The following is a 9,331-nucleotide window of genomic DNA, read 5'->3' as shown; positions in this document are numbered from 1 at the left end:
TTTTTAACGGGCACAGATACCCCGACAATCTCTGCCGACAGAAGAAAAGAAAGCCAAATTCTTCCCCTGATTAAGAAGGCAGATTAGGTTCCAATACGGAAAATATTTACTCAACCCAATGCGAGCTCATTTATTATCTGCCACCAGACATTTTAAAGTTCTGTATGAAAATTGGACCGCAGAATGGCATTTGCTGCCTGTACAAACACAGGCTTAAAAAAAAAAAAATCCTGCCTGTCACACCTCATGCCAGAATAGGGGAAGATGGCACAGCAAGAAAAGAAAAATATTTCATCTCGGTCGCCCCAGCTAACTTTGGCACTTCTGAACGCGAACTACCGTGGTAAATAGTAATTTTCTGGCAGAGTATAGCCCGAGGCTCTTATTTAAGCAGCTTGTTCCGTCAGACGAAACATCGGATGGACAAGTTGTTTGCGCTCAGTCTGAATGGAAGAGAAAGGTTTTGTTTTCGAAGATTAGAAGAAGGAGGGGAAGGGAGTGGGAGGCCTTGCCTCCGCAAAGGTTAAAGTCGACGGGATCCTGACTTGGATAGATCTTTCACAGTGGGTTCGGATAGCTACCCGTCCCTTTAATTCCCCATAAAACACCCCTCATTAATCCAGTTCAGAGATTCTAGAGCTCATGGCATGAAAAGAGAAAATTATATACTAGCAACCCCGTTTGAGAGATGTTGCAAGATCCAATCTATGTCGGTCACTGGGACCAGAAGGTTTAATTTTCCAAACTTTCAGACTCGTGCTAGAGCCCGAAATCTCTCCCTGAACATACTTTTTTTTTTTTAATTTTGATTTATATGCCGCCCTTCTCCAGAGACTCAGGGTGGCTTACAATGCGCTAAGCAATAGCCTTCATACTTTTGTATATTTTTACAAAGTCAGCTTATTGCCCCCACAAACTGGGTCCTCATTTAACCTACCTTAGAAAGGATGGAAGGCTGAGTCAACCCTGAGCCTGGTGAGATTTGAACTTGCAGTAATTGCAGGCAGCAGGTGTAAGTGGATGTTAATAACGGTGCTTTAGTCTGCTGAGCCACCAGAGCTCTCCTCTTTTGGAGAGAAAGAGAGAGAGAGAGTAGTTCTGTGAGGATGGCCTCCAGCACGGATGGGCTCCAGGCAGAGGGGGGCTACACATAATTTAACACACCGGTTCGCCCCAGCACAAAAATGTGAGCGCGCGCAGACTCTCGCTTCGCTTGCGTGCATGTGGCCTTTTGCGCATGCATTTTTCTCACACGCACGCTTCCATGCATGCCCGCGGCTTTAAAAACGCAGCTAAATAGGATGGCATAGTAACTCTTTTTGATCTCTCTATGGTCAACTGTTTGATCATGATTATTTATTTACTGCTTTCTGGTGTTTATTGAACTGTTTTTATATTGTTCCTGAATGTTCCTTGTATTTTTCTACAAACTGCTAAGAAGATTTTATATCCCTGGATTGATCCTATATTGCATTTTATATGGCTAAGACTTGGATTGTTAAAGGACTATGATTTTGCTTTTTCCCTAAAAGTAAAATACTATAGAACCCAGTTTGTCTGTATGTTATTCACAATTACTCTCAAACCGTTTCCGTGCGTAAAACTCTAACGGTACTCTGCTTCATAAGCCACAACAACTTCGGGTATAACTCCAAAATATCCTTATCAGGGTTTGTGGAGAGGAGGAGGAGGAGGATTGTGGGGCCCTTGGTGTCCTCTGAGCTTGCTTGTTTTCTTGCAGAGTTTCATGACCCAAACTAGGTCACCTCATCAAGACTAGCACCAATGATGTTACCTAGTTTGGGGTCATGAAACATCTGCAAGAAAACAGGGAAGCTCAGAGAGCACCCAGGACCCCTCAAAGAAGTCTCTGTTTGGTCCTCCTTATTTCTGAGCCATGGGATGGTCCAAGGCAACGTCTAGAGTTTCCTCTGGAGAAGAGAACATCAGAAACGTTAAGTCACCACCGAGTCACACTTTCCTGAATGCAAGCCACATGAAATATTGCTGGGCTTTGCTTTGGACTAACAGGCCTGGCGTTTGTTCGGCGAGAACTCTGTAAGCATTTCCACTCCTGATGAGCTCAGGCGAGGTCCTCTGGTGATAAATTAGAGGGAGTTGTCATCCCAGCTCACGACAAACGAAGGCGGTGCAGCCCAGGCTGAAAGAGGTCATGAGTAGATTGTGATATAAAAATTCTGCTGCTTCGTGTGGTTTGAGTTTCATATTCCATGCGCTGGAATTCTCAAAGTGGTTTAGAAATTGCGGCCAAGGGGAATGGTCGAAATTCACAGGAATTGCAGAGCTGAAAAGAGCCAGTGAGATCTTGGTCTAATCCGGCCCTGGGACAGGAATTCAAATTATAGTGCCCAAAGGAAAGCAACCACTACTTCCTGTACTTAACCAACTCCACAAATCGCTCCTGTTACTAGGGGGTTTCTCCTAACACTCAACTGCAACCTGCTTTGCTGTAACTTAAGTTCCATCTCCTCCTAAATTGCGGTGATCTTGGAGCTCAGGAAAATAAAATCTGCAACTGGGAAAACATTCAAGCTGGACAATGTAGTCCACATTTTCCGCAAGAGAAACCTTCTCAGATACTCTCCTGGCTTCCAGAGTCCTCCATCCTGCGCCTTAAGGAGAGCTGATTTGATCTGCTCCATTAAGGCCGAGAATTAATAGTCTTGGAGAGTCGTGGGCTGCTTGATAAATACTTCCTTGAAGGAATTGTCGAAACACCACTGACTGTTTCTCCTGCAGGGACTGTTCTCCACTCAAGTGTCAATACCGCCCATTGAGCGGAAGAGTTAAAATTCTCTGCTTAAAGCTGGGTGAGGTTCGCTTGCAAAGACTTCTTGGCACCGCCGGGATCTTGCCGTGGGTATTTGTTTTTCCATCTGCCAAACTTCCACCGCCTGTGTTTTAAATCACAGCCGTGGGAGCAAATGGCGGCTGGTGCAATTGAACAATGACCTCTCTCTGGTCCTCCAGGCAGGGAGGTTGTGTGAAGTGTGTCGGTTGAAGAAGAGGGGCAGTTGCTGCAGGAGGCAGACAGAGAAACTCTGGAGGAGTTGTAAGTTGTTAACAAAATAGCCTCCATCGCCCCAAATTTGGTTGCTGCCTTGTCAATTGTGGTGAGGTGCACAAACCACTCCAGAAAATGGATTTTTGTTGTTGTTGTTGTATAAAGGCTCAAGAGAACAGAGCCATTTGGCAATTACCTCTAAAAGCAAGTTGGCTTTTCAGAGCTGGCTTGAAGGTGGATGAGATCAAAACCTTTCTGGGAATGTATTTATCAGAGGACGGACAAATCCAGGTGGATGCTTTTGTTCCTTTGGAACACACATACACACACACACACACAAAAACACACACACACACAAACACACGCACACACACACGCACACACCCTGTACAAACTGATTAAGACAGTAAAACACAACTTGGGAACTGCTGATGATGAACAACTTACAAGCTGAAATCTGGACTTTCTTGGAACCTGAGATAGGCTCCACAATTCTAAAAACAAACAAACAAACAAAAAAACAACAACAACCGACAATGCATCCCAGAAAGGAGGAAAAATGCACACAAATGAATAAGATAGTCAAACATGCCCAAAGGTGCATGCATTAAAAAGAGATTTAATGGTTTAATGGTTTAATTTTAATGGTTAATAATATGGTTTAAAAAAGTTAGGAAAAATGCCCGTGGTAGTTTGAAGAAACGCAGACACAATGCAGACATGACAGAAAGGAAGAAAGGAAGAAAGGAAGAAAGGAAGGAAGGAAGGAAGGAAGGAAGGAGGAAAGGAGGAAGGAAAAGGAAGAAAGAAGGAAGGCAGGAAGGAAGGCAGGAAGGGAAGAAGGAAGGAGGGAGGGGAGAGGAAGGGAAGGGAGGGAGGGAGAAAGGAAGGAAAGGAAGGAAAGGAAGGAAAGGAGGAAGGAAGGGAAGGGAAGGGAAGGGAAGGGAAGGAAAGGAAAGGAAAGGAAAGGAAAGGAAAGGGAAGGGAAGGGAAGGGAAGGGAAGGGAAGGAAGGGAAGGGAGGAAGGAAGGAAGGAAGGAAGGGAGAGAGAGAGAGAGAGAGAGAGAAAGAAAGAAAGAAAGAAAGAAAGAAAGAAAGAAAGAAAGAAAGAAAGAAAGAAAGAAAGAAAGAAAGAAAGAATTAAAACACCAATTCTTTTTGAGCCAGCAATAGGCCTACTTGGGGGGGGGGGGCTTTCTGCAAAATCACCCCCCCCTTGCTCTGTCCCGCAGAGGCAATGATCATTGGCTGAGAAATGAACAGATTGTTGGCCAATGTGACAGGTCTCTTGTGTGTGTGTGTGTGTGTGTGTGCATGCGTGCATTTGAGTGTGTGCGCAGGCCTTAACACAGTGCGATATCTTGCAAATGATGGCGATGAATTTCCTCTTATTTAAAGGTAGCAGACAAAAGGGGCTCGCCGATTGGCTGGTGGTGATGTCATGCCAGAAGAATAGAAGGATATTAATTCGCTGCCCCCCCCCCTCTCCTTTTCTTTTATGTGTAGAGGCACACACGCAGACACGGCATACACAGAGGTTGTTAACTTGTGTAGAAGGAACCCTCTGCAGCCCTGCTTTCCCGCGTTCAGCACAGGAAGGGATTTGCTCTCCCCCCGGCTCACTTTTTCGCTCCTTTCTTTCGTGAGAGCATAATATTCACTCTGGCACATACACAGTCTTTTGCAGACCGATTTTCAACAGGAGAAAGAAAGGCAAACCTGTAATTTCAGGATAACTTGCAATAAGCAGCCCCTGGCATTGGAGGGGAAAAATAATAGACTTTTGCCTGCTGCAAAGTTTTCTAAAGCTGCCCCTTCTTCTCGCTTAACAGAATAACCAGAGTTGGAAGGGATTGCCGGAACGGGTTTTTTTTTTTTTTTACTTTTTTAGCATTTTTTTTACTACCGGTTCTCTAGAACCGGTAGTTAAAAATGCTTTTAAAAAGTTAAAAAAAAAAAGAAAAAAAGTTCCAAAGATCACTCAGCTGATTGTCGGAAGGTTTTTTTTTTTTTTTAAAAAAAACTTTTTATTTATTTATTTGTTTGTTTGTTTTAATTTGTATACCGCCCTTCTCCAGCAGGACTCAGGGCGGTGAACAGCCAGAATAAAACAGAACATACAAAATTTAAAAACAGTTTAAAAATAATTAAATATTTTGGCCGCAATTTAAAACAACCCAATTAAAATCAATTAAATTTAACCAAAAACAGTGGGCATTTTTTTACTACCGGTTTTCCGGAACCGGTAGTAAAAATGCTTTAAAAAAGTTTTTTAAAAAAAGAAAAGGTTCCAACGATCACAGTTGTGGCTCGTGATCATCAGAACCTTTTTTTTACCTTTTAAAAGCATTTTTTACCACCTATTCACCCGAATAGATTGTAAAAAAAATGCTTTAAAAAAGTAAAAAAAAAAAAAAAAGTTGGCCACGCCCACCCAGTCACATTACCCCCCCCTACCAAGCCACGCCCACAGAACTGGTAGTAACACATTTTACATTTCACCGCTGGAGCAAAGTGCCCTCACAAGCACATACGTGCATGCCTATGAAGGGACATGGGCAGCAAAATTTTGCTGGCACGATTCTTTTCCCACTGCAGGCTTTCTCTGTTGGGTGAAAACATCCCATTGAAGGAGATTTTGGATGTCAATAACCTGAAACCATGGAATGAATTTGCAGAGGAAATGGAGTCCTTGGTCGTCCTTGAGCGACTTACCGTAAATTGTTTGCAAATCTTGCTTATCTCAAGTGGTTGGATAGACCCGAGTGGAAGATAGCGCCGTGCAAAGCTCGAGTCTCGATATCGGGCAACGCAATAAGGTCATTTCTTTCTCCGCACTGAATCCCTGAATAAGTGCTAGACATCAAATCAGGGGCCTTCAAATCATTTTAGTGAGTTGGTGAAATTTGAACGTGAGGGCACGCGTGCTTCTCTCCTTTTGGGCCTCCTTTAATTTGGGCAGAGGGCTTCTTGGCATTTAAAATCTCCTCCTCCACTCCTCCTCTTCCACTCCTCCTCCTCCTCTTCCTTCCCTCCTTCTCCTTCTCCTTCCTCCTTCTTTTCCTTCTCCTCCATTCCTCCTCTTCCACTCCTTCTCTTCCTCCTCTTCCTTCTGCTCCTTCTCATCCCTTCTCCTCCTCCTCCTCTTCCCCTCCACTCCTCCTCTTCCTCCTCCTTCCCTCCTCCTCCTTCTCATCCCTCCTTCTCCTCCTCCTCCACTCCTCCTCTTCCCCCTCCACTCCTCCTCTTCCACTCCTTCTCCTCCTCTTCCTTCTCTTCCTCCTCCTTCCCTCCTCCTCCACTCCTTCTCCTCCTCTTCCTCCCCCTCCTCCCTCCTTCTCCTCCTTCTCTTCCTCCTCCTCCTCCTCCACTCCTCCTCTTCCCCCTCCACTTCTCCTCCTCTTCCTTCTCTTCCTCCTCCTTCCCTCCTCCTCCACTCCTTCTCCTCCTCTTCCTCCCCCTCCTCCCTCCTTCTCCTCCTTCTCTTCCTCCTCCTCCTCCACTCCTCCTCTTCCCCCTCCACTTCTCCTCTTCCACTCCTTCTCCTCCTCTTCCTTCTCCTTCCCTCCTCCTCCACTTCTTCTTCTGCCTTCAACGGAGAGTTGGCCTTGGCCAAGAAAAGGAGGGTCACACCTTGCAAGTTTGGTGTCTTATGGATGTCTTACTTCTCACCTTGACCAACCCTGTCCTTCTGCACCTTCTGCACCTTCTCTCCTCCTCCTCTTCCTCCTCCTCTTCCTCCTCCTCCTCATCCCTCCTTCTCCTCCTCCTCTTCCTCCTCCTCCATTCCTCTTCCACTTCTCCTCCTCCTCTTCCTCCTCCTCCTTCCCTCCTCCTCCTCCATTTCATCATCATCCCTCCTCCTCTTCCTCCTCCTTCTCCCTCCTCCTCATCTACAACCATCTAAGGCCACCAACTCACTCTGCCTTCAACGGAGAGTTGGCCTTGGCCAAGTCAAGGAGGATCACACCTTGCATGCTTGGTGTCTTATGGATGTCTTACTTCTCACCTTGACCAACCCTGTCCTTCTGCACCTTCTCAGGATGCATCTCTCTCTCTCCCTCCCCCCTTTCCCCCCTCTCTCTTCCTTGCAATGTTCCACCGTTTCTGGCCTCTAAAGGAAGAGAGACCTGATCTCCCATTAACTCCAAGCTGCTGGAGTGTCTCCTCTCAATGCCAAGACAGATTCATTTTTCTTAAGGGGGTTCAGAGGAAGGCACACAGGCTGTTAGGAAGATGGAGTGAGCCTCGCGGGCTCCCTTGATGGCCGCGTGGCAGACTTTGGGCATCTGGGCTGTCGGAAAAGGCGAACGGTAGTGAGTGATCTGTCATTCTCAGAGTTTGGATGAGATTGTCTTTTTTTTTTTTTTTTGCTTTTTGACAAGTGCCTGAGAGGCTATTCCTAGCTAGTTGCCTAGCACTAGGTTGAGGCAGTCTGTGTGTGCGTGTGTGTGTATTTAATTATTCTCCAATTTGCTTCCTCGGATTCTGCAGAAGCCGAATTCAATCGGGAGGCAAGCTGAAAGAAGCGGGAGGGACAGAATTCTCCCATCTGTCCAACACTTTTTTTTTTTTTTTTTTAAAAAGCTTTCTTCCCATTTGCAGAATCCACGGGGCAGCTTTCGAACAAATGACACAAATGGAAAAAAAACTGGCAAGTGGCAGTCTCCGGCAATATGTACCAGGGCCTGCTGAACAGGGTGTGCTTGTGGGTGTGGATCCAAGTCACACGCACAAAAACGCACACAAAGTAAGTTCTACCCCAATAGCCCAAGCAAGGAACTAGCAATTCAGACAAACAATTAAACAGTAAGCAACAACTTCCTAATCAAGGAACCGCTAAGAACAACTCCCACTCACAGGAGTTGTTATATAAACGGAGAGCAAATCCCACTTGCTGCTAGAACTGATGATGATCTCTAGTTGGGTCATGAAACGCCTGCAACCAACCAAGTTCAGAGAGCACCCAGGATCCCACAGTCGTCCTCCTCCTCCCCCCCCTCCTCCTCCTCCTCCTCCTCCTCCTCCTCTCCACAAATCCCACTACTTCTAGCACTGAGGAGGCTTAGTTATATCATAAATATCTGCAAGAAAACAATCAAGTTCAGAGAGCATCAAGGACTCCATAGTCGTCCTCCTCCTTCTCCAACTCCTCCTCCTCCTCCTCCTCCTCTCCACAAACCCCACTTCCTGATCCTGATGATGCTACCTAGCTTGGGTCATGAAACGTCTGCAGGAAAACAACCAAGCTCAGAGAGCACCAAGGACCCTACAGTCCTCCTCCTCCTCCTCCTCTCCACAAACCCCATGTCAGGTTTCGAGGTCGTCTCAAATAAATTGCATTTCAAACAAAGTCTTTGATGAAAAACTCCCATTTATTAAGCACGACATTCTAACTCCGACTCCATCGTAGCCAACACTGACTTCCTGACCCAAGACCCTCCCTTTCCTTTCCCCACTCTCCTGCACTCATTGGACATCTTCCAAGTCATTCTACCCCTAATCTACCGCTCCAGCTCAAAGGAATTTCCCCCCTCCCATCCTATCTCCTAGGGGATATTATCTCCAGGGAAAATAAGTAGGTGAAAAGTCAAACGTCCCTTTCCAGACGCCTCCGCTTCTCCTTCTTATGTCAGCACTAGAGTAAATGCAGCTTGAAGTGCTGACACCCCACTCCCTTCTAGCACTGATGATGTTACCTAGTTGGGTCATGAACCGTCTGCATGAAAACAGAAAGAGCACCAAGGGCTCCATTACTTCTACGGTCTGCATGAAGGGGTGGTCAGATCAAATCCACATCTCAACTCCTCCAAGTTAAAGTGAATTTAGTATTTCTAACTAATTTTGCAGGGGAGGGAAATGAATAAACTGGAAACAACAGGGAGGGATATCATTCCATCTTCCACTCCCAGCACAGGGCTCAAACGTGCCTTTTGTTTTGCTGGGAATTTTAAAATTTTTTTTACATACATATAATTTTGGCACTGCAGATCGTGTCCTCGTCTGTAAATACTCGTCTACCAGTCTCTCCGATGGGAATTCTTGAGATTCTTAATTAATTTGCCTTTTCCTATGTCAACCGTCTCCCCCACCTCGTTGGAAGGAGTTATTGGTTTATAATGCACAGCAGACGCTGCTTGGAGAGTGATACGAATCAATTCCCCTGGGAGACGATGGGTTTTAATTAATCAGGGCTGTCAAAGGGCCACACTGATCCTTACCCCTCACTTAAGGGGGCTGGCACTATGTGGGGAGGAGATACAAGGGAAGCAGTGGTGGGTTCCTCCTGGTTCGGCCCAGTTCTGC

Source organism: Pantherophis guttatus, chromosome 13 (assembly GCF_059756535.1).
Source record: "Pantherophis guttatus breed Tessera chromosome 13, ASM5975653v1, whole genome shotgun sequence".
NCBI lineage: Eukaryota > Metazoa > Chordata > Lepidosauria > Squamata > Colubridae > Pantherophis > Pantherophis guttatus.
Note: the sequence above shows the minus strand (reverse complement) of the source record.